At 39.2% G+C, this 25,751-nt stretch overlaps 1 long non-coding RNA gene across 1 annotated transcript; it reads left to right on the top strand.

Annotated features, from left to right (window-relative positions):
* Positions 1–1,417: 1,417 nt before the first annotated feature.
* Positions 1,418–22,696, top strand: LOC114017459 (uncharacterized). Its single transcript, XR_003562530.2, has 5 exons — positions 1,418–1,594; positions 2,222–2,387; positions 3,201–3,333; positions 21,360–21,442; positions 22,598–22,696. It is a non-coding gene; the product is annotated as an uncharacterized LOC114017459 (long non-coding RNA).
* Positions 22,697–25,751: the final 3,055 nt, after the last annotated feature.

The raw sequence follows: 25,751 nt of genomic DNA, 5'->3' as shown, positions 1-25,751 counted from the left end.
TCCACAGAGGCCTACTCCGTATGTCAGATTTGTTTCTTGAATTTCTCTCTTCTCGTTGCCTTAAGCACAATTACAAATACATTATGCAGTGTGAATTTTCACCCTTTTTTAGCATTCAGCGGTGCTATGAAACACCATTCCTTCCCCTTAGTGTACCGGGTTGAAATTAGTGCATTCCCCAAATATCCTGCTGCCTGTGCCATCCCACTGTGACCCACAGAGGGGATGCTACAACCAAATGCTTCCCCTGATGGGATTTAGTCAATCACATCCACAATATCCTCCGACCTCAGCTTTCACTAAAGGTCAGGAATCCAAGCCTGCTGCTGATCCCAGGTCACCGCACAATGAGCTGCTGCCAGGCTCCGAGTGATAATAAGCTCTTGATTTTCAACTAGGGGAACGGTATGATGTGCAAAACAAACAAAACAAAACAACAACAACAAAAAAGTTAAATCTATTTATCCATTGGAATGGGCTTACTCTTCTCCCTCCTTCTACGGGGGCTTCAGCTGCTCATTAAATTGCATCCTTTTATGTATATTTTTGGCAGAAAGGCATTGCACAACACCAGGCGTTGTGCTCTGCTTTAATGCAGTGCAGAGCATGACACGGTGTATTGGCATCTCCTGTGCAAAACAGAATTTGACAGAAATTTAGAAAAAGTTGGGGTTTGGATTGAGAGGCAGTGATCAATTCTGACAGCGTCCTGCTCTGCTCAATATTATCTCTGAACCGCCTGGAACCAAATGCCAGCGTGCAGTGCATTTCTTCCCAAAGTTCAAGAGGGTAAATGTAAACACAGGCCGTAAAAGACCTGCATGTCTTGAGCTTGTAGGGGTCGTAATTCTTTCCAGCAAAGTTACCTTTCCTGTTTCTATGAATTACTCTTACATTCTTGTAAGAGATACGGTTTGAGGTATTTATGGTGCATTCAATTCTGCTATCATTGATTTACTGGACTAAACCTGCTCCAGGATATGATGTAAAGCCCCTAATTCCAAAAAACTCTTACATCTCGGCAAGAACAGCATTTTCTGCCCTGTTGCCCTCAAGCAGATGACCAACGGAGATAAACAGAGGGCACTCCACTCTCGGTTGCAATGTGCTTGGTGATGTGAAGGAATCAATCAGACAAAAGCAGATTATTAGAGTGTCTGAGAGAGATCAAACATTGCTGGCATCTTCACCCACACACGGTTGATTTACAGGCGAGCTGATAAAGTGCTGCAGCTCACTGTCAGAAGTACATGACAGCTCCTCTAGCTCTATGGATAAATTATTGCTGAAGCCCATGATAACATTTCTCCACCTAGCAACCAAACATAACAGGATGTGGCTTTTAGTACTCGGAGCCAGAATGATACAAAGAGAAAACACAGAAACTCTTCAAGCAGCGAGGTAGCGCACGAGGAAAGAGAGACATGAATAGATTTTCACGCACACCGTGTGTGTATCTATACGGGCTCTGCCAGCATAAAATTGACTTGGTGGTAGGGCCACGCGTCTGAAAATGCACATGCTAAAATGCATGTAACCGGTGCAGGCAGTGCGTGCAGCAGCGGGATGGCGGTGATGGTAATCACACCAGTGTGTACGTATGCAAACGGTGACTCGGGGCTACGGGAAGAGTCCCGTGTGCGGGTGTTTGCGACTGTACAGCTCGCCTATATACCCAAGGCGACAGTGCATGAGTGGCTAGGAACATGTATGGAAAACATTAGGTGTTTCCTTTTGCTTGGAAAAGTGCCAGTGATATGAAACTAGCCAATGAGCCAGACTTTAAATAACCCGATCTGGCTTTAAAAAAAAGGCAAATCAAAATAATCCAATTATTTGGAAGACAGTGCAAAAGAAAGGTGCAATTCAATTCAGATATTCTCTTTATTTTTATGCGGTGTCTTATAAAATAGTAAGTAATATAATCTGCTAAATATTGCATCATGGTTTAGACATTGGGACTGCTCTCAAAAATTAAGTTGGGTTAATTAGAGCATGTACTATGTGCCTATAAAAGACTAAATCAGGCTCTGTCTCAGGAGCCAGACGTGAGTGCTTTTCAAAAACTGAGAATGTGACCCTGACAACTTAAAATCTAAAGTATATTGAAAGTACTCACAGGTTAGAGGTTCTGCTGCCTCAGATGCCTTTAACAAATTTTCTTACTTTGAAATACACTTCCTTATTTAAAAAATATTTTTTCTCTTTGTTGCTTTATCAGAAGTCAACCCACAGAAGAGTAGGGAAATGAATATGGAAATAACTGTATGAAAGAAATTACGAAACCTGTTTATCTGCAGTGTTCTGCCAAATGAACAATCAGAAAATGTGGGGGGTTTTTTCTCCCTGTGGCTTTTTCAGTTACAAGAATTTAGAAAAGGTGAGAGGTAAGTGAGAAATTCTGAGTTGTAAAAATGTAAGCTGATGATATCTTTCAAGTAAATCTTCTTCATATTATTTGTTAGTTTGTCATATTAAGGATTCGGTATTGCTTATATTAAGGACTCAGTACTGTTTATTTGCAAACTGAGATCTAAGACCAGTTTGCATTTGTACGTTTCAATTGTTTCTTTAGTCACTGCTGTGATTGAATGTAGTCCCAGCAAGCAAGCTCACAAGCTGGCTTAATTAACCATTTGCACTTGTTAATACCTGCACAACTGCATTATCTGCATGCACCATTATGAAAGTACAGACCTGACCAGAATGTTTTCCTTATTAATAAGCATGTTCCTGGCTGGATTACTTGAAGCACATCTTATTTTTTCTGCCTATTGGAGGTTGAGTGCAAGGATGGAATCTGTGATTGTTCATGATATTTTTAAATCTCCATCTAATTTTGCCGTACACTTTGCAGACTTACAGGCACATTACAGGTTGGTTTCCGTTGGACCTCATGGGGAGGATTTAACAGCACAACTCTTGTAACAGCCAACAGAAATTGCATGGCTTAATCCTTGCATGCTGCATTGAAAAATTACCCATAAATATTTCACCATTATGTTTTATTATTACAGTCAAATTTGTTTTATGTACTTATTATTTAAGGGATAATAGGGCAGGTGTCCCATTTTATGAGGCAATAATCTGGTTCACGTTGGCTCCATAGTTTATCCCTACCAGTGAGCTGCATTATCGCCAAGGGACATGGGGAGCTTGTCTTACTATAGTAATAATAATAATACTTTATATTTCTGCAGCACCTTTCCTCTAGAATGATCCTAAAGCATTTTGCAAATCCTGTTTGATTTTTGGCAACTGGGGTCATCTCAAGATTATTTCAACGATGCCAGTTCTGGAGTCAAGATAGAAGCCGGACTTTAGACCATCCAGGTATCTTCTCTTGAACCGCTGAAAATGTTTGCTGTTTATAAGTCTCTTAGTCAGATAGCTGGGTGCAGGGGATGAGGCTCTAAATATTGATGGTGATGGTCTCCTTGGCTGTGGGACCATGGGTTCACATACTTTGGAAGTGGAATGTGATGCCCTTCAGTTCAGATGTCTTGTAAACATCTCTTTGCAAGGTACATCAGAAAGAGCTCCCTGGGGAGGGGCTGAGGGCCGCACAGCAGGCATGCAGACAGCCCTCACGTTTATCAGAAGGTTTGCTTGAAACCAGATCAAAGGGGAGCAATTCCCACCCCTTCATTAGGTAATGTTCCTCTTTGAGATGATTCCGGTTATGTATCCTCAGTACAGCCATGATGATAGTTAATGTTAGTGTCCTTTTGGTAGACACAGGTGCTTTCTATTTTCTTCCAGGCAGCTTAGATGTGCACCGGTTTGGGTTTGTATTAGTATATTGGCTACATTCGAGTGTATGTAGCGTATGAGCTATATTCAGGCTTGGCCTAGGCTGCTGTTATTTTTCCTGAATACCAGCGACTGGGTAGAAAATTGGAGTTGCCTTACAGCCAGAAGTGTCGACGTGTGCCCAGTCCAGCTCCCTTTTACGAGCCTGTGCCACACGGGGTCTTGGTTAGTCTCTGAATCACGTTATCTCACGAATACGCCGTGGGTGCCCAGCCCTCCAGCCAACATCGTGTGCTGCAGCGGCCAAGGTATTGCATCACTCAGTGTTTTTCAAGCCCCTGGATGACTTCAGAGCTTGTGACTCCAGCGTTTCCTCTCGGTTACAGCCTGCCCTAGGGAAAAGAGTTGCCAAATTGAGATTACACTTGCCTTTTAGTAAAAGTAAAAAGTGGATTTGCCTACAAATCTTACAGGGTTTTGGGGTTTTCTGCTGCTTCTCTCTTTTACATTTTTTCTTCCTTTTGTTCTGTTTCTTCAGCTGTGAATCCAGAAAGGCAAAAAACGTGTATGTCTTGCTGTAATATGAGTATCTAATAATTTCCAGTAATAGAAGTGGTTTATTTCTACTTGAAAGTTGAAGCCAACTCTGATGAAGTTATATATTCTTTGATTAAATAAGATATATAAGGCTGTTTGCTCTATTAACATCCCACAGTCACAAGGGCATTAGCTACTCAGAGGCGGCGTTACTCATTCCTCCCTTATCCAAAATCCCAGGCTGACCTAACTTTCCCAATTAATGCCTCACTAAAGTTGCCAGATTTCCACTTTGAGTTAGAATTCTACAATTTTAATTTTCCCCACAGAAAAAAAAAAATTATTTTAAAAAAATTTCCAGAGTTTTGCTTACTTGTGTCTTGCATGATTCAGCATTCTCAGAATATACTACTTTATTTAGTGCTGGAGGAAGAAAGGATCAGTTTCTGCCATCTTCACAGAGAATTAGTTGACCAACCAGATTTTTAAGATATTAGTGTCTAACTGTACCAGCAGTTGCTTGAAAGGATTTTTATTAGTCCTTACCTGCTTTTTTGAATACCTAAACACCTCAAAATGTTTCCTTTCATTATACTTCAGCATTGTGGCTAAAGGATAATGCTTTCATTAGATCTATCATCCATTCACAAAATATAGCTGTGTGCGACATTTACATCAGTAAAACAAATCATACTGTGCCTCAACTTTCCCCCATTAGTAACTGAATGGATGTCTTGCCTCACCCAGGCAACAGGATATGTCAAAAGTTCATTGGATTTACGGATAACAAATCACTAGCTATCTTTCAGGCATTGTACAAATTATCAAACATTATTTTATGTCACTGAGTGAGTTGACTGGGCCATGATTCAGGCATGTGCTGAAGCACCTTGTTGACTTCAGCATCTAAATATCTAAAATGAGTATTTACAATGAGAGAGACAGAGGTGCTTTCCTTCTTCCCTGGACCAATGTGTAGGAGATTTGCTCCTAATCTCATACCTCAAAAAGTATCAGAGCTTGGAAGTTCAGCACCTAAGTATTTTGAATATCTGGATCTCTTTTAATTTTCTTTTCATTTATTTGGGGTGGGGGTGGGGGTTTGCTTGCTTATTACAAAATTTCGGGTTTTCATAACTTCAAGAAAGTTGATAGTGCAAGAAAGAAAAAGTTGCATATATCTCATTACATTAAAATGTTAACATTTCTAATATTTCCTAACACCACCTTTATAAACTAAACAGTGGAATGAAAAGATCTATGACAAAAGTGGAGCCTAGAGACATTTAATGTGAATGCATTTCTGGGTAGCTCAGGATTTGTTTTGGAAATGTATAGAAGATTATAGAAAATTGGTTCAATTATGTCCTCAATTACAATGTGTAAAGTCATTGTACCCTGCAACTGATGGCAGAATTGGGACCAAACAATGTATATTGAGAAATATCACATAGTTTTTCTATTGATTTCATATTTTCTGGTTGTGTATTGTGTTCTATGTTACTGTTTGTTATTTATGCGAGACAGTTATCCTTTGTTATCCAATTGTTATTTTTTTAAATAATAACCTGGATAGAGCCAGGATGGCATGCCTTATGAAGACCCCCATTACAGTGCTTTATCGACTGGTGAAGGTCCCATTCCTAAAGGAAACAATGGTGTGTTTTCCACGTCATGTCCAAGTCCAGGTGTTCAAACTCTGTTGAAACCACTGCCGCACAGAAACAGGAGGGTTATTAAAGTAACTGAGCTTTAAAACAGCCACAGTGCTGGCAGCAATGTCCAAGCACTCCTTGCAGAACCCTTCCCCCACTGATGCTGTCCCTTAGCCTCCTCGCCTGGAGCAGCCACCTCTGAGTAAGCCGGTCTTTTTAGTCTCCAGAAACCATTCCAATCCAGCTGCTAACGAAGGTGCCAGTAATCGTTTTGCTGGGTTTGTAGGATGGTTTTCTGCTTTGTCAGACACCACTGAGCAACCATTATTAATACTCATGGACATTTTGGCTGTGTTAGGAGACGAGCTACAATGAAGGGTGATAGGCGCTTGACAAACACTGAGGGTTTCGTCACTGATTATATCCTGGGACTCTGAGCACTCCCAGCAGTTGGGACTTTTTTCTAATTCAATACCTGCGGCTACAGCCAACCAATCCCCCACAAACAAAGCATGCTAGAACATGAATAAAATACGAAACAAATACTGGAGTTCATATTTGCAAAGAACGTTATGAGTATAAATCATGACTTACAAAGCTAAAGGAAGGTACCAGAACAGTTAACAAATGTTGCTTGTCTACTGTGTTGATTGGCTCTAACAATACATGGATCCGTGGTTTTCAGTCAGGCTTGCATGATTTAGCTGATCATATTTAACAAAATCTGCCAAGATCTTCTTGTACCCCATAAATGAGCTCCCAAAATGTATAGCGTATAATTGCCTCCTGTTTTTTTTAAATGAAAGCCTCAGCAGCTGGGAGATTCTACAGTTCTCTGAGTATTCAGACAATTGAAAAGCGATAAAAAAGAATCCTTTTCTGTGGCATCAGGGTTTTTTTTTGTGGCTGTGGATATTAGGACTTAGATGTGTGATGCTTGTGTGATCAGCAATACAATTCTATATTCATGAGAAAGTAAAATATGAAGTATAGTGTAAAGTAGCTGTTGCATTCGTGCTTTATCTTGAAACAGTAATTGAATAGCTGCTAAGTGCTGAATCCTGAAGGGGAAAAAAAAAACCTGTATGGTTCTTTGGCATTCTTTTATGCTACAAGAGTTCATCCATCCATCCTAATTTATGAAATGCCTTCATATTTTGGTCTTCCAAAATTCAACCAAATATGTTTCAGATGCAATGTCTTTATTATCTTGTGCTTTATCAGAGGAGAGGATGAGGGCACTGAATTTCCATGAATTCTCATTGTTGTTATCTCTGAATATGCAGCCCAGACAAAGAACTCTTTGAATGTAAAGTAAGAGAAGTGCTAATGCTCAGCTATAGCTTGATGCTGAACTCTTACAAGCATGAAAATCCGTCTCACATTTCAGTGCATGCAGCATCTCTGGCTGCTAATATACAATAAAAGAAGGCGCGGTGAAGCCTTAGCACCATGGAAAGTTTTTAGTAGTCTGTTGAAGGTGCCATTCATCACATTATTGAGTGCATCTGTGATCTGATCGGCTTCCTCGACTCCCATTAAAATGGAAAATAAGGGCTTCATAGGTTCAGTACCTTTTAGGTCACCAGCAGCTTGCAAAACCTGTATCTCCTAAAGGTGCCTGACCTCTATTGGAGGAGACACTGCTTGGGCTAATTTGTCCGTGACAAATTTATTGGCTATTTTTTTCTTGGTACTTGAGCTCCTTCAGCAGCAGCTCAGATGTTGCTCCATTACACTGCTCTCCTGGATGCAGACAAAACTAAAACGTGGTGCTTTGCCGCCTGGACCTCTATCCCAACACACGTTTGTTGCCTGCAGTATTTCACAGGAAATGTAAACAGCCTGCCTCCGCTTGGAGTTCAGCAATAGCCAAGTTCCTGGCAAAAATATTGGCAGAAAACAAAAGCTCCCTGTAGTTACAGAAGGTCTCACAGAGCTGAGGTTAGATCCACGGCCTTCCAAACTGCTGAAGGCTGGGAGAATTGCGGAATTTGGCTCAGCTGGGCTGCCTCCTTCCTGCACCAAAATTTCAACGCGAACATGAAATGAAAATTTCTTTCTTCAAACATACTTAATTGCTTTCAAGTTTTGGCACTTCTGTTACTATTGGATTTCCAGGGCATCCCATGGTAATGATTAGAACTAAGCAAATACCTCAAAATATTTTCCATGAAAACTCCCTTGAATAAAACATTGAATAGCCTTCAGCTGTGTTCGCACCCCTTTCATATTTGCTTTCTCTGAATATTCCAGTGACTGATTTATGGGCAGAAATGTTAACTGAAACAGCAATTTTTAAGGGAATGTTGCATAACATTTATGGAAAGTAGGTTTTAAATATGGATATAGTAACTAAATGCAGTCTAATTGGAGCAAAAATAAAACCAGCTGATTTGGGTCCACTCAGTCTAAGTAACCCCTCTCAGTATCCCAAACTGCAGAGGCCACTAAGAAAAGGAGTCTCTGTCCACCATAAAGACCAAATCTTAGGTCCAGATAGAAACAAAACTTAGGAGGTACTTAATAAGTTTTGAAAAAGTGCCTGATGAGCAGCGTATGTGTCCAGCTCCTGTTGACAAAATACCTTCATAAATCTGGCGATAACTCAAAGTAAATGTTGGATATTGAATACATTTGAAAGATGTGAAAGTAGTTAAAAGTTAATTGTGAATAAGAGAAGAGACTGAGCTCATTGACTTAGTTGTTTACTATGAATAAGTTGATTGGCCTTACTAATGATACAAGATTCTTGGCTGCTTCTTGAAGATGTCATTGTCAAAGAGCAAATATTTGCATATTGCTCTTCAACATCATTAGTTTTGTTTTGGAAAGTGAGTCATTAAGACCTACATTTTAAAAAGTGTACAAATATTGCATGTCTAATTTGCATCAGTGACTAATATGTGCATAAATCAGACGAGATCACACAAAGATGACCAATCATGGCATCCTTGGATGTGCAAGGATGCATATAGGCAACTCACATTATCAGCTGCATTTAAAAAAAAAAAAAAAAAAAAAAAAAAAGAAAAGCTGGACATGGTTTTAAACTATGGTCTTAAAACTCTCAATTTTTGCATATGAAGCTCTTATCCATTCTGTAGCATGTTCCAGGGAGAGATAGCTTTGCTGGTACAGGGAACCTTAGACAGATCCACATTATTCCCCTATGAGTGCAAAAATATCTTTATGCAATATCTGAAAAAACTCATTTAAATGCTCTGTGAATACAGCCCTTCCCAAAGGCCAAGATGTATTCATGTATTTTGGATGATCTTCAGCTAGAAAACTGTGCAGCTAATGCACCCATCTCACCATGTAAAAGATTTAAACAAAAAAACTAAACCAAAACAGCAACAAAAAAAAAAACCTGAAAAAGCCAGCCTACAGCCCCTAACCTAAATTCATGTTTTTAAATACAGATGGTCTGAGTATGTTCTTATTACCCCATTCCAACAACAGCTAAGGTTTGATCTTTAAAAATGAAGAGCCAGAGTATTTTCTTAGTGACACTTACACTACATTGTACCTTTTTCACATTCCTGGTAAAATCTCTTTAAAATAGCAGAATCAAACAGCAACTTCAAGGATGGAGAGTGCTTTGTTTCCTTTTTCTATGGAATGAATGGAAAGATTTCAAAGGATAGCAATTATGAGCAGGTATTAGAGGTGCTTTACCCAAGAAGCAGTGAAGTTCAAATTCAAACTAGATATCAGGTTATTAAAGATACTCTAATGGCTACCATATCTTAGGTAGAATGCATAAGTGAACAACACACCTTAGTTTCCCTTTCTTACCCTAAAAATAACTTGTTCACCCTACTGCCATCACGTGCTAAATTAAGTCATGTCTTTTATTAATAAAAGTCAGCTATTTTCTGAGCTTCTTAAACTTTCTAAATTTTCTTACCGCAAACACTGTTCATTTAATTTCTTATCCTGAGACTGATAACAGGGTTTCTATAAAAATGAACATTCATGATCAAAGAGCAACTCTGTATCATAAACAAATTACAACTGGGCATGCTTTGAAATAGCTTAACCTAATTAAGCTCAAACACTTTCACAAAAGCTTAAAAAAATGGGTGTAATTGGAGCTCCATTCAGGTTCAGCTGACTTAATATTTTTAGTTTGATTGGCTTTTTTTTTTTTTTTTTTTTTCTTTTAGGGCTTTGCATAAACAAAACATTTTGACAGTGTTGCCTTCCTGGGAAAAATGGTGGTGGTGCTGAAAATTCAGATTTCCAAATGAAATGCAGTTCTAATTGCTCATTTTTACAGTCCTTGTAATTCACATGAAACATGCATGCCAAATGCAGATGTAATTAGTACATGACTATTTCACAACCATGTACCACTCGTGTGCATACCAGTAAAGGTAAGTGAGCTGGTGCCCATCACATGCTGGAATGCCAGTGACTGTGTGTGCATCTGAAATGCAACTGCATGTGTTTTTCTTACAAAACCATTTCCAAGGTAAGGGTTTGGTTTGGAGGACTGAAATGGAAATCCCTGTGGCGTCATCTGATGTTGTGTGTCAAGTGTGTTCCAGAGCGGTACACGTTACTCCAGCCACAGGGTGCTTGCATCATTTTCAGTGCAAGTCGTTGGCTCCTTATGGAAAATGAACATTTAGGCTGAGATTAGCAGACACTGAGATTTTGGGATCTCACTCTCTCTACCTCCAATTTAAAAGTGTTACGTAAAACTTTTCTCTAGTATTTGTAGATTATAAACCACCAAGTTACGAGGATTGATTATCCCTTAAATCTGATTCTAGAGTCATTTACAATAACATTACACCTGAACCCTTTACTTACTCAAGGCAGTGGTTTTCAAGGTACAGATACACCTGTGGATGATAAAACGGCACAGAAAAAAATTTCTTTATTTAAACATCAGTTATCTTAAAATTAGAATGAATAAATCTTCTGTAATCTATGTAGAATTGTGTATTTCCCTCATCACCATAAAACCGGAATGCTTTCTAGCACAACTTTAGGTATCATGATTATTATCTGTTATGTGTTATCTGACCTTTTCTTCTGTAGTGAATGATTTCCTACTTTTTATAAGCTTTTAATGTTATTGATTTTTAATTTCATAATGAAAAGATTTTGCTGTTTGCCTAGCTGTAGAATTTCCATACGGAGATAGTGAATCTCTGCATGCTCGTGGCTTTTTTATATTTGTTCTGCACTTCAAATATCAAAATACAAGCCGTGATAGCTGTGTGGATAAATGTCTGTGTGACTAACTCTACTACAATGTATACCTATCGGAATATTTGTGGGAAAAGAGTTTCAAATTCATTCTTACCTACTCCTAGTATTCCTGCATAACTGTTAACATTAAATTTTGTTCTTTGCATATCTGTGCTTGTAAAAGTTTACTACACTGATGACTACTGAAGGCCTTAATTGAAATGAATTTATGTATATATTTCAACAAATATTTGTGCTCTGCAATACACATTTTTTTCAGTATTTATCATTTCTTTTCCATGCCATGAGAAGAAAATTTTCAGTAAAATTTATTTTAATAATTGGAAAGTGTTAGAAGCGCTAAGCCAAATTACCTGTAATTATATAACCTTCTGATTCTGACTGTGTTTAACAGATTAAATGTTCTGTCTTTACAACTTTCAAGGTTAAGTGCTCATAATGGGACATGCTGGTGAGTAGGTCATATAATCCCCAGCAAGTGGTACTCAGCAAACCAAATGGAAGACAGTTATTAAAATCTGTAACATACAACTTTAATCTAGCACTCAAATTATAAGGGAGCCACTTGGAAAGAGCTAAAGGCTATTTGCAGGTTCAATATATTCACTTTGCTCTCAACAGTGATCAAAGTTTAGAACTTCACGTGTCTTGGACTGGTCTAACAGCTAATTTGGAGGAGCTGCAAAAATACTGTTATATCCCCAAGCTACAGCGGTTTCATAATTGGAGTCTTATAGCTGTGAATGAGCGAAGAGCTGCCTGCATTGCAGCGCTCTCCGCAGGTTTACATCACTGCATTTGTAAGGGTTAAAAGTCAGTGAAATGAATCTGAATACCAAGACAAATTATACTCGCAATTTCTACGTAAAGTTTTCTATCGGAAGTAGTTCTTTTTAAATTGGTGAATATTACTTTAAAAATGCAAGATGGAGAGTCTTTTCTGCAGGGATATTTCAGTCACTGCCAAGCCCTCCCAATAAGTTCATGCCTGCCTTTGTTCCATATATTATTAATTTTTTAGCTTGAATTTTCTTGAGTTTACTGATATCTTTTCCTAATCTATCCTGAAAGCCATGTGAAGTCTATAAAGATAGGTCTGAAACCTACTTAGCCTTGGGGTGACACATTAAAAAAGAGGGTGGCTTTCTTTTTTTCCAGAAAGGCCACCTTTGCATGTGTAACTATTACACTGAAACAATCATGGTGAAAGCCCTCTATCAAAACAACCACACCACCTCTGCATTGCTGTTTTTCCTCTGTCAGTCCTTGAAATGACCTTGGTTTAATTACCTGCATCTCAATGAGTGAATCTACATAGAAAGTGAAGGTTAATTAATGAAGGATCGTGTCTTACTTTAAACCCATCAGGCAGTGGCTGACAAGCAAGTCTGGTCCATGCAGTATTATCCTATATCTCATTAGAAGTGGTCAGATTGATGTGCTAGCTCTGGTCTAGAAAAAGGAACAGGACAGTTTGTTAATGAAGAGATGTGATGGTACTCTTGCAAAAATTTGAAAGCCTGTGTAGGGGTCCATTATCACTAACATTGTTGAACTTCGGCTTTTTCCACTAGCTTTTTAATTTCAAGAGAGTTTAATTTACTCCTTTTGAACTTAGCAAGCTTCAAAGTTTTCCACCCAAAAGTTGCTGCGGTTCTGAATCTGGCTAAAATTGGCAGAGCAATTTGATGCCCTTTCCTATATTTGTGTAGCTGTTACAAAACCCACTCAGTTTGCATCATTTTAAATCTGGTGGCTACAAGAATTCATACTCTTGACCTGTACTGGTAGATCCCTGAGGGAATCCTCGCCCAGGAGTGCATCGCTATGTTTTAAAGCTCAATGCCACCCTGTTGCCATTCCTCGTGGTGTCCAGCAAGCCATCCACAGACACGGCTGAACCAGCCTTCCCCCTAGGACGTGCTTCCTCATACACTCAAGAAAGCTATTTTACAGCTCTATAAAGGAGAAAAGTAATGAAGCAAACTGAGGAGGGTCTTACTGTCATGCTGTCAACCCTATAGGTAAATCAGTGATTAAATAACGGCTACCTTCAGCTAAAGCACACCGAGCAATGTGCCACAGGACCAGACCTCCTAATCTACTCCTGCCCTTACCTCCTGCAAACCACACATCCTTACTGTGACAGCTTCAACTTTGCTCGTTAGAGGTTTTAGAGGTTTTCTCAAAAAAAAAAAAAAAAAAAAGCTTATTATGGAGATGACAATGAGGTGAACCTTGGAGTTGTGCCAAGACTTGAACACCAACATTTTTACTGTGGAGCAGTCTGTGGGTGTAAAATACCCACAAAGAGCACTGAAGGCCAAAACAAAAATCCAGAAAATAAGAACTAGAGGAAGATGGTTCCTTAAAACAGCTGAAACCAGCAGAAGTTTTACTGAGAGCCCTAAAAGCCCTCTTAAGTTATACCCATAGAGACAGACATACACTGGACATAAAACTTTTATTTCCAGTCACTCATGGTGTCAGAATAAAGTAGCACATTCACAATTTTAGAAAACCACTTGCAGTTTATTTCAAGGACCACGGTGAAGAACATATTATTAAGGCAATAAACATGAGTATCGCTTGGTATGATGAGGTAATCTGGTCCTATGTCACGTGGAACTCTTCAAAACACAAAGTGAGACTCAGTTTGCACAGAAAGACTTTTAATAGACATTTGCAGACAGATGGATTACGCCTGCAGTGTTTAATTGCACTCTTAGCACACTGGATTGCAAAGATCACACCAGAACCTGTCCCAGCATAGGACCTTGCCTTCCAAAGGCGATACCCCCCCGGAATAAAGAGTGGGAAGATTTCTGGGCACTGTAACCAGATCAAAGGGATCCAGCCTCACCTATGAAACCATCTTTGGGCATTTGGGGGTTCAAAGCATTGATCATTGATGCTTTGAGGTCAGAATGTACTTTCGTTTGTTTTTTTGGTTTTTTTTTTTTAGCTTGGGAGTCAGGCTGGATTCATAACCACCTGCAGCGCAGACACTAGGCAAATGTCTGCCAGTTTTCACATCACGGGCAAGTTTTCCAAATACAAAAGTGGCCAAAGAGGCAAACACTTCTTTTGCTGGTGAGCACAGAACGTATCAATACCAGAGGTGTGTTTGTTTCCATGCTTGGGCTATATTTGATCTTGCAAACGTTACAGGGTTTGGCTGCCTTGCACTTTGTGAGGAAAACATTGTTTCTTTGCTTTAGGTTATGATATGCTCTTCAGCATCTTGCACTTCCTCCACCTTTTCTTAACATCTTCCCTTCTCCATCTTAACCACTGATTAAGAAATAATAACAAAACAAGTCTAAAAATTTTGATCTTGCTTCATAATGATTTTTGAACTTTTACATAAATGAAGGTGGGACTGAGCTTAGAGGTAAAACTTTTCTTTAATACACTATATAAAACAAATTTTTCATAAAGATTTAAATGGTAAATTGTTCCCGCCTTATCTTAGTGGAAAATGTTTTGTGTGATCATGCTCTTGTCTGTCCTATAAAATGTGACTTTTCTATAGGCAGAAATATTAAGAATTATTTGTGGTTTGGGCATGTGCCAGAATTTAACTCATCACACTTCTATGTTTTCAAGTACCAGGAAAAAAAAAGATATAAAAATGATATTAGAAGTTTTCTCTAACTGTGAAACAGAGCTCATTTACCTTTGTAATTTTCTATTAATTTACTACTAGGATTCATTTTGCATTTAATTCAGTCCTCTAATGGCTTAAAACTGTGTCTTTGCTCTTTACACATTTGTGGTCTCAGTTGTGTCAAGCTTTTTCATCTACTTTATGTTCATTTATTTTAACTTTTAGTGGTCTTCTAGCCAATTCTTTATCCTTTTTATTACAAGAGCATGAAATTTTATAATGCCCTAGAGCTTTGTTAGTCAGCTGCTACAAGGTTCTTAACCTTAGTTAATTTATTCTTTCACTTTTGACTTTCAGATATGGAGCATGCTTTAATATTTTGGTTTTGAATATGAAAGCAACTTTTATTAAGTAGGTTTATTGCATTAATAGATCCTTATTTCATTTTTACAGTAGTTTTTAGGTATCCTGCTAGCCACAGAATGTATAATTTTACATAATGATTTATAATTTTTGTAAGATAATTTAATCTTTACTATACTAAAATATTGCTAATATAACAGTCATAACATTGTTAGGTAATTTTGCTAAAGAATCATTGTAAACAAGCATAAGAATGTTCTTTTTCATTGTAAAACCTGATTTTTTTTTGGTTTCTTATTACATTAACAAATCCTAAGCAATGGCAATTTGCTCATGTACAGAAAAGTAAAGGGGAAACCACTAAAATTATCACTTGCCTTAATTTTACATGATTATTCCAAACACATCTTGTATCACCATCAAGTGACGTAATGCTGGCTGCTCTTGCAATTTGGCTAGTCCCACAGGAATTCATTAAATCCCTACAGCCATGTTATTATCCAAGGGTTTCACATTTTTATCTTTCAGAAGTAATTATTAGCATTCCCAGCCAGAGAGCAAAGCTTGGAAATCTGAATGCTAGTCTCCAACTTGAAAAGGCTAATGAAAAACAAAATATTACGGGGGGGGGGGGGGGGGGGGGGGGGGGGGGAATCCTGTTAATTTCTATTTTTAATTCCCCCTATTCTGAAGCTTCTCTTCAAATTCTGTTTTGCTTTGGCTAACATTATACTTGGAATGGGACCACTACATAAACATTCAAGAAACATAAGAAATGGCAAACTCAGAAAGAGGTTTTCTGAATTTTTTTGGGACCTATATCTGGTTCTACTTCAAAATCCACTGAAATGAAGGCAAAGACTTAATTTTGTTGGAAACTTTCATACTCTCTGACGAAATGGCCATCTTAGAAAGATTTTGCTGTGAAATTCAACCTGCTTCAATCCAAAGAGTATAACCTGCTTCTTTTCACTTAGATAAGGCACAAATTTTTCACATAATGTTTTTTTACCATTAAAAATCACCAAACTACTGTGCCCTTTAGTTTGTAATGTCTTACATCTCTGTTGGTCTTCCACTCTTTTGACATTAAAATATTGTTATTTAGCTCATTTAAATCATCATACTGGCGCTCACAGCAGTGTGTCGCTTTTAAAGATGCTTTAGGACACAAATACAGATGGTGCCCTGGCCAGGGAAAGGTGGTGCCCCCCATCAGAGATGGGCTGGGACACCAGTGAGGGCCACCCAAAGGTCTGCACGAGCCCCGTGCACCATCGTTATCCCACAGCCACTCAGCTGTACGTGACAGTCCCTCAGCCTGTGCAGCTCCCACCAGTGGTTTGCTGAACAGCAGAGAATAAAAGTGTTATTAAGGAAAAATTAGATACCAGCTTAACTGAGTTAACCAGATTAACATTATCAGATTCTTCAGTCTCATTGAAGAAGCATGTTTTGAAGAGAAAGGCTTGAAGGAGAAGAGGCTGGAGGTGTATGAAAGCTGCAGCTCAAATGGCGCTGTTATATATCCAGCTCTAAATGTCATGGCCTAACCCCAAACGTTATTATGAACACAATATTGACGTTATAACTAAGATTATTTGCCTTCTGAGTCTTCAGAGTGTGCACAGTTCACATTGCCAAACCCTTGCTTTTATGGAGAGCTACAAAGCAATATCCTACTTCTGTTCTTAAATGAAAGATGTTCTCTGAGAATACCTTGGCTTCAGCAACCCAGGCCCAAAAGCGTTCCTTGATAACACCATGGCAGGAAGGGAGTTCTGCACTGAATGGAGAAGATGCAAAAGTTAATATCTGGAAAAAAGACCAAGGTCCTGAGCAGACAGATGACTAAACTTGAGCAGCTGGAGAATAGGTAGCAAAAGAAAGATAAGGAAGAAGGAGCTAAGCCAAGTTGAACCATCTTCAAAGTAGGAATAAGAGGAGGCAGTCCTACCCACTGCTGGTATGGAGGTGAGTGAACATGAACAAGAAGAAATCTGAACACTCGCTGGAGTAAAATAAATGTTCAGGTGAAGGCTAGGAAGCGATTGCCAAGGAGTCCTCAGTGTCAGAGTTCAGGCAGGCATCTTTGCTGAAGTGTTTGGATAAAGTACATTCCAATCCTTTTGAACAAGGATGGCAGAAGTCATCACAGGAGAACAGAACAACTGAAAAAAATTCCCATGGGATTTCAGGAGCACTGAAGGTACACAGTACTCCCGAGGTCAGCAGCTCCCACTGCACCTCCCTCGTAAGCAGCCTTGTTCATGCTGCCTCCTCCTCCAAGGGCAGAGGGATATGGCAGAGCTGGGGCAGAGCCAGAGCCTCTCCAGGAGGCAGGCGAGGGGTCCCGGGGCTGTGCCTGGGAGCGCAGGGCAGCCCCCGCGCCCGGCTGCCCCGTCGCACGCCTGCCCTTGAACCTGCCTGGGCTCCAGGTCTCCATGTGGAAACAACAGGCGAAGACCCAACCCGGAGGGAGGCAAGAGAAGCGAATTGCTTGAAACAGGAAAATGAAGCAGGCTTTGAAGCAGGGGGCTGTTCAGTGTTGGGCTTTTTTAGTTTGCTTTTGAGGCAGGACATAAAGAGATCAAAATACCAAAGTTGAGCACCACTGTCTTGGCAAGCGTACAAATATCCCACCCCAAATGTTTGCACAGGGGGGACTGTTAGCGTTGCAGAGGGCATCGCCGCCACTCGGCTTGCTTTCTGCTTTAAAGCAAAAGAGCCAATCCAAAGGTGGGACCACTAGAAAATTAATAGCAAAGGAAAAAAGAGCTCTTATGAAATGCACTGGCTAGACTTACAATAACCATAGGTGTCTGCAGTGCTACAATTTTATACTTTTTGGCTTACGTGAACCTCCATTAATCTGTAATTTTAATAAAAATGCATCTTCATTTCAGAACAGGTAAGAGGGCTTGCTATAATTCTCATTCTCAGTGTGGTATAGTTGCTATTCCACCTACATTATTTACTTGTGTGTAAGTATCAAACTAACTCCAATACACTGGAGTTTTGTTTCTGTTCTACAGGGAGCTAACACTTAACGTGATTTTATATACATATATATATATATACGAACACTTCTTTGTCAGGTAGAAGCTTTTAGTCATTCTGACATGAGGCTTTCATACAGCAAAAATATTACTAATACTATTTTGCCTCTAAAGTGCATTTGTTATCAATATGCACTTAAACTAGTGATCAAGAGTTGGTGGGAAAGACACCTGCTCTGCATTTCTTATCTTTTTAATACCTTAGGGATACATCACTTAATAATTTAGTGCTAAACCATTTAGCATTTTAGCCCATCATCTCTTACATTACACATAGGATTTCAGTAATGTCTGGTAAAATTATGTGTTAGCTGCCTTATGTGTGTGTAAAACTTAATAAGTCTTCTTCCCCCCCTCAAGTTTAATAACTGATTTCTTACATTTATGGATGTGAAATTTTATTGCTCATGGATATAGTTTGAACCTAAATCTTCATATCTTATAAATTGATTTTTAGTTTCCTTTTTGACCTTATGAATTTCAATCAGACATTGACCTCTTGTTGCTCATGAATCTGACTGATTTAATGCCATATAACAATAATACTGTAGAAAAGCATTATCATAAGAGCCCACAGGGTTTGCTGAAACCCATAACTAGATTTTGGAGGCCTCTAGCAATAATAATTCTTGACCCAAGACTATTCTCTAATGTCTTCATGCTTTACTGTTCTGGACTGGCTAGTCCTTGTTTTAGTACATTCAAGGAAAGTGGTGGAGACTCCCAGGAGGACATGAGCTAAAACTGTATGGAGAAGATAATGCTGAATATACTCCAGTAACATGAAGCTTATGAAAGACCAATTCTGCCTGGGATTTGCCACATTTGGAGTGAGAGGGAAAGACTATTTAAAAGGAATCCTTTGTAACAAAAAATAGTATTTACTTAGTGGTTAAGATTTAAAAAAAAAAAATAAAAATTTAATACTAATTGTCTTTACTGGAATGTATTGTTATTCTTCAATCTATCGTTATGGCTGCAGCCTAAATAGAGGACTTGAATGATTACTGCTTTGTTTGCTTGGCTGTGCTAATTTAATTTAATTTAATTTAATTGCTTATATGCTTTGGTTTACTGAATAACTGGGTGTTGATGTTCATTATTCCTTATTAAGAAAGAATCTTAAAGTGAAAACAAAAGTATGAAGGACATGGGACTCTGGCATTAATTTATGAATGCTGCATGTGACTGTATTTGGGCATGAATGTTTACTGTATGACTATATTTACTGCATAGGTACATATATATGTATATGGGAGTTTCATGTATTGACTGATTGCTAGGAAATAAGTAGGGAGTCAACACAAAAAAAAAAAAAATCAGATAAAAGTACCTCTGGTAAACAGGGCAGGGGGTTAGGAAGCAACGCATGAGCTATGAGCTGTGAAACACTCCTTCCAGGCTCCAGCCAAAATTATACAGGTGTTTCAGCATGACAGGGGTCAAACAGATCAAAAGGGCTATACTCTGTTAAAAACTCCTTCTGTTCTGAGGCGATGGTCAGTTTATCAGGGATTTATTTATGAGGAGCAAACTGACACAGTCACTGTCTTGGAGGGCTAAAGGATACAAGGTCTTAAGTACCCAGCATCATGTAAAACTTCGGTGAGAGAGAGATCACTTACATTAATCCTTTTCGCCTATGCTTTGTTATATCCTTGCTTTTAATGGGAAAGTTGCCACAAAGAAAGGCAGAACTCGCAGTCTAACATGAGAGTCCGCATTGCTCATCATTGTGGTTGTAGGCTTGCATCCAGAATATGTGTGACCTGTGAAAGCCTAAAACTTCCCGATCGCTTTACGGTGATCTGTGAAGCAAACCCCAAACCATGGTTCCTGCAGGACGTGTGCTGACCTGGTCACATCTATATTCTTTTATGCTATATTACAATCAAACACATACACACAGAGGTGCTCTTGCATTACATCCAGCAACTATTATTTCATGTTGCAAGATGGTCCTGTACTTCTCATTAAGGATATCATGTCCTTGATGCTTTGTATTTAAAAATTAATTAAAAGTGAAGACCTCGTTACAGCAGTCCGAAAACACGCTGGCACAGAGCCACATCCATTCGTCTTTCCCTAGAGAACTATTCTTTGCATAATGATGGCACTGGACATTACTGGCATATCTTCTCTGGTTCACACAACAACTATCAGACCGACTTCCCGAGGCTTCCCATGCAGACAGAAAGGTTAAAACTCACATTCCCACAGTCCAACTGAAGTTGCTTAGGGCTTTCTCCAGACATCACTTTTCTTATATGATGGAGAGCGTAAGATGAGGGCTTGCAGTAGTTTTGAAGAAAGGATGCCAAGTGTTGCTTAAGGACCAAAAGTTAGCCTAGACGTAATCCAGCGATGAAATCATATTTCACAGGACCTTTTTTGCAACAGCACAGTACTGCTTCCTGATGCACTGGGTAGTGAGCTTTTAAAGTGAGAAGTTTGTGTCTGGTGTATTAATGTTCAAGGCTTTCCAATTTAAACATAGAATACAATAGGTGAGTAGTCCAAAATATAAATATATGAGCGGAGCAGTATGGTATTACTACAGACTCTGAAGACTCAAAACCATGCCAAGCCATTCTGTTCTCTTATAAACTATCTAAATTATTTATTGACATGTAAAGTTAACAATTTTCTGTGTTCACTCCAGCTTGTGTTATATCTGATATGAATGAGGCTCTTCGGACCTTGCATTTTTATCTAATTTTCTCAATGTTGGCAATAGTGTTGCTCTTTCAATAACTGATCTTATTTACCTGCTGCTAAAAACACTTGTCATGTTGAATTACATACCCTGCACAGATATTGTTGCAATTAGCAATTATAAAATATCACAACAGAAGTGTACAAAGGTTTTGAATCCAAATTTTTAACTCTATTTAATCATGTCCTAATTTGCTTAAGCATGTGCCAATGAGTTCTGTTCATTTGTACGTACTGTTTATTGATCTGTGTGTGCAGATGTAGTAATTGCACGTCAATTTGGAGCAATGCGATGAGCATAATCCAAAATTCCATCCATGTCCTCATGCCCAGTGTTTCTGATTGACTGGTCGACTGCCATCCAGCCAGTCAGAAACACTGGGCCCACCAGCTTGGTGGAATTAAACCCATCTGAACTTCGTCCGTGTCTTTTCTCAGTTAGAAAAAGGTTACTGGCGATCGTTTTTTTGAGGATGCTGAGTTCATGAATCATTTCCCTTCCACAACCAAGTATCTCCAAGGTAAGATTCAACCAATTTTTTGGATACAAATTCACTTCCCTTCTCTTACCACACCTCTGCTAGCAATTCCAGGTGCGATAGATGTCCCCTAGCCCATGGCCAAAAAGCACCTTTGACACCATGTAATTATCTTCTGGATGTAGCCAGAATAAATTAAATTTGCATTTAAACCAGTGTAGGGATAGATGGTTTCCAGGAGGCCTCCTGAACTCACTGGAGTGTGTAGCTTCTCTGCCGGTGTAGCTGCATGTGGGTCACACAGCAGCAGCGTCCGAGCATCCCGCTGTGTTGGTGGGAGCTGGGGAGCTGGGCAGGTTGGACTCTGTGGGCAGGGCTGGTCTGAGTGAGGCAGGGCACAGGCTTGAGGGAATTGGCATGTTTGAATGGTGGTCCAAATCGTAAGGATTTTTTTTTTCCCTCTTGTATATGTAGCACACATAGAAAGTACACACAGGGGCATATCCTTTTTTAAGACATAAAAAGGAAAGTAAAAGAAAAAATAATAATAAAAAAAAAGAAATAAAAAGACTATAGACAGAGGAGAAAGACCAGGAACATTTATTGCTGCTGTTCCCATCCAGTGTCTTGATCCAATACTAAACAGTCAGTTACTGGGGATCAACAGCTATTTCTTCTTTTCTGGTTCTCCAGCAACTAGAATCTATTTTGATTTCTTGGTGTCCTTTCTAGTTAGGCTGTATTACTCATAACTGCAGCGCAGTGGTAGCTGCCAATACAAATTTAGTCTTTTCTGTTTATTCTGTACTGTCCTGTCAAAGCAGATAAGTCTGCTTTGCATTAAAGCTCAAAAACTTAATTGTGGGAAAATGATGAGTCACTCCAGCTAAGGTAAACCAATGTCTGTGTCAGGGGACGTTCTTTTGATGTACAAAGCAACGAAATGACATGAGGGCCATGAGCCAAAATTACTAACTCTCACACAAAGGTGTCATTTACATTTCCCTGGGACAATGAGGCTTTTTGAACCAAAGAGAAGACTGATTTGGGGTCAAGCTAGGAAAAAAAGAGAATAAAACAGGAAAAGGGAATCTTCCAGGCTCTATTAGCAATTCAAGCCATCTACTTGTGAACATCTAATGAAATCCTTTGAAGAGATTGCTCAGGATAGTTATTTTCCTTTCTCATCCCTCCAAGGTGTGGAGAGTAGCCATGAAATGTTATGAGGGACCACCTCTCGGAACCAGAAATGCAACCAAGTTGAGAGGAGCAGGGTCAGTCTGCAGCTTTGACAAGGTTTGTCAGAATTGCTCTGAAATCATCTTGGAAGGCCTTTTATTTCTTCTTTCCAGGATGAAGGTGTGGCAACCTGTAGCTGATGTTACGTATTTTCTGGCGGCGTTCTCCACTGCAGAGCTGTGTCTCTAAATCCAGTTCACTTCAAAAGAGTTACACTAGCCTGAGTACTACGGGTAATGTACCTTAAAAACCAGAGAACCTGGCCTTCTACATGTCTGCTAGTGCCGTCTAAAGGAAGGGCAACTTGAACAACCCAACCGGGCTGTCCCTTGGTGCTACCTCAGGCATATTTTGACTCTTTCCCAGGTTGAATGTGGCCTTCATCGGTCCCTCCCAGGCTACTGGAACTGCAGCTGTGAAGATCTGGGTTGCTCTGAGGGCCTGTATCAAACGCGTGTATCTGAGTTTCATTTGCCTTCCTCGGCATTCTAGTCTGTTGAAGTAGACCTTCTCAAGGACAGATGTAGCGAGTCACATGAAGACTAAATTAAGTATCTGCAGGATGTCCTTGTGATGTGATACATTTTCAGCAGTACAAACAGCAGAAACTGAATAGAAATGCATAAGGAAATCCCATGAAGGATTGATAGAAATGAATTCAAAACCTTTTTTTCAGCATAATTTGGAGAAGTCGTAACAGAGTCCACAGTTTACAAGTGAAAAGCAATAAGCGAGAAGTATATAACTAGTAAAACAGCTCTCAATTAATTTACATTTTCTACTACATCTTTATGGTGAAACTCAGCTGTGTGTTAATGGTCCTCAGAAGAATCTAGACAACACTGATGCTCTACTTATACTTCTTATTAAGGGTAAAATTCACCCTATTGAAGAGGACAAGCTTAAGATCTATGCACCCACTTAGTACCACTTATCCCAATTTTCACTTAACAAGGGCATAAGTAGTGTATACGTCTGGATTGTCCTTCTGCACTAAAGTGAATTTTCTCCCTAGTAAATTAGATTGGTCTGATGTGTGCTTAAAAGGAAGAAAATCTTTGCTTTCATTAGGAGTTGTTCTGGGAAATTGCTGCTTGACCTATAACTTAAACAAAAATTTTCAGTTCTTCAAAACTGCTTTGACACTCATACATGGTATATTTACATGATTTACCATTTGATCAAACAGCAAAGTTGAAGTAATGGAGCCCATCAATCAGGAAGGGGAATATGGTCTTTGAGGGAGCTGCTTGTTCCCTTGCTATTCAGATCCTTCCTGTGGATGGATTTTTTAATACGCATTTATTTTGATGTTTGAGTAAAATTGGTATAGAGTGGGTTGAGTAGCATCATAAGACCATAAGCATATCCCTCGGCAGAAAACACAGAATGGTGGAATGTAGTTATATATTTAACTTACATATAAGTGAGATAAACATAAACAGGATAATTTTGCAAGCCTAGAAGTCATGACAAAGTTTACTTCAATGGAAGGTCTTGTGTGCACACGGACCTGGGCGTATTTTTCTGTGCTCAGTTTGTTACTGATGATAGGTTAGACCCACCTGTATGTGCATCGATCTTGTTGCATGCACAAGTGCTGCGGTTGTACAAATATATACTCGCCCACTCCCAGATGCAACTATACAGAGCCCTCTAGCTTTGCACTGTAAAACAGGCAGCTAGTTGTGCACGTACACATTAGGGCACGCAGAATACCTTCCTCTGGCCTCAAACACATGTTTTTATTTGCAGGAACACAGGCTCTGCAAGATATTCCAGTCGCACTTAATGAACTCCTTAATGAACTGATGGGCCTGTTTCTTATCTCACTTACGCCAGATTTAAACCTATGTAACTCCATTAACTTGTTGAGTTGAGCCTAATTTTACATAAGTGTAAAAAAGATGAGAACCAGATATTTTATGTTCTCATTATCTAAAAGAATACAGTATGAAGTCCTTAAAAATCTCTTCTCTGTTTTCTATCAGTTGCAAAGATACTTAAGCACTCCCACACCTCTGACCCTCCTCGCTTTCTCTACGTACCAATTTCTACAGCTGCTCACCCTGTTTTCCAGCAGTTAGGCTGCCCATGTAAATTTTGATCTCATGGTTTCGTACCTCCTGAAACGAGTTTTGTAAACTTTATTCCCGTTCCTTCTCATGTGAATCAAAACTATGTGTTCCTCCTCCCCTCTAACAGCTCAGCCTTCTCCATAACATTCCTAGCTTTTTCCTGATGGAAAGAAACTACCAGTATGGAAACCAGTCATAGAGTGTGAAATTGTGGAACTGAAAGGAAACTCTTTTTCCTACTCGGAGTGGAACGTTGGTAATGTTTAATCTAGGCCTATTGTTTTCAGCTGATTGCGTTGAACTTTCTCTGTCTCCAGCAGTTTACCTTCCATGTGAACCCTGAATTGAAAGATCAGTTTTACCCCAAGGAGACATATTCTGTGTACACAGAGAAAATTATTTCAGATGTTTTGTTTAACTTTTATTGTGTTTTGATATTGCCCTGATATGATTTACAATATAGTAATGTACTGTACGATTCTGTCTCCAGAGCCAAGTTCAAATGCCAGCGTGAACCTGATCTTCAAGAAATTCAAGGCAATGATTCCTGTGAGAAGCTCGAGTATCAGGTACTTCTGCCAGCTCACTCCAGCCACATACACAACAGAACAACAGAAGTGGCCAGCAATACACCAGGAGCCCGAGTGAGGCATCTGAAATCTTGAAAGCGTGAATCTGAGCTGACCTATGCTGTGTTAGCACTGGAGTAATGCCTCTGACTTTGATGGAGTCACTCATAATTTACAGCTAAGTAAAATCAAATATATAGCCCAGAGTACAGAAATGTTAACATGGATAGTCTCAGTCAGAGAGGGGTTGCTTATTCTAATGGTACCTCCTGTCAGTCAAGCCATAGACTAGATGTCACTTATGAGGACAATGGGTGACCCTTTTTCCTCTATTCTGAATATGATTAAAAATATAAAAATGAGAGTTAGAATGGAAAAATTAACTATTAGGAGAATAAATAAGAGGCCTGAAGAGAGAAATCAGCAATGAGAATGAAAGGCAAGTGCCCTGAACAGCCCCAAACC

The sequence above is a fragment of the Falco cherrug genome, chromosome 10, assembly GCF_023634085.1.
Source record: "Falco cherrug isolate bFalChe1 chromosome 10, bFalChe1.pri, whole genome shotgun sequence".
Lineage (NCBI taxonomy): Eukaryota > Metazoa > Chordata > Aves > Falconiformes > Falconidae > Falco > Falco cherrug.
The sequence above is the reverse complement of the archived record's forward strand: the minus strand, read 5'-3'. Positions and strand labels throughout refer to the sequence as shown.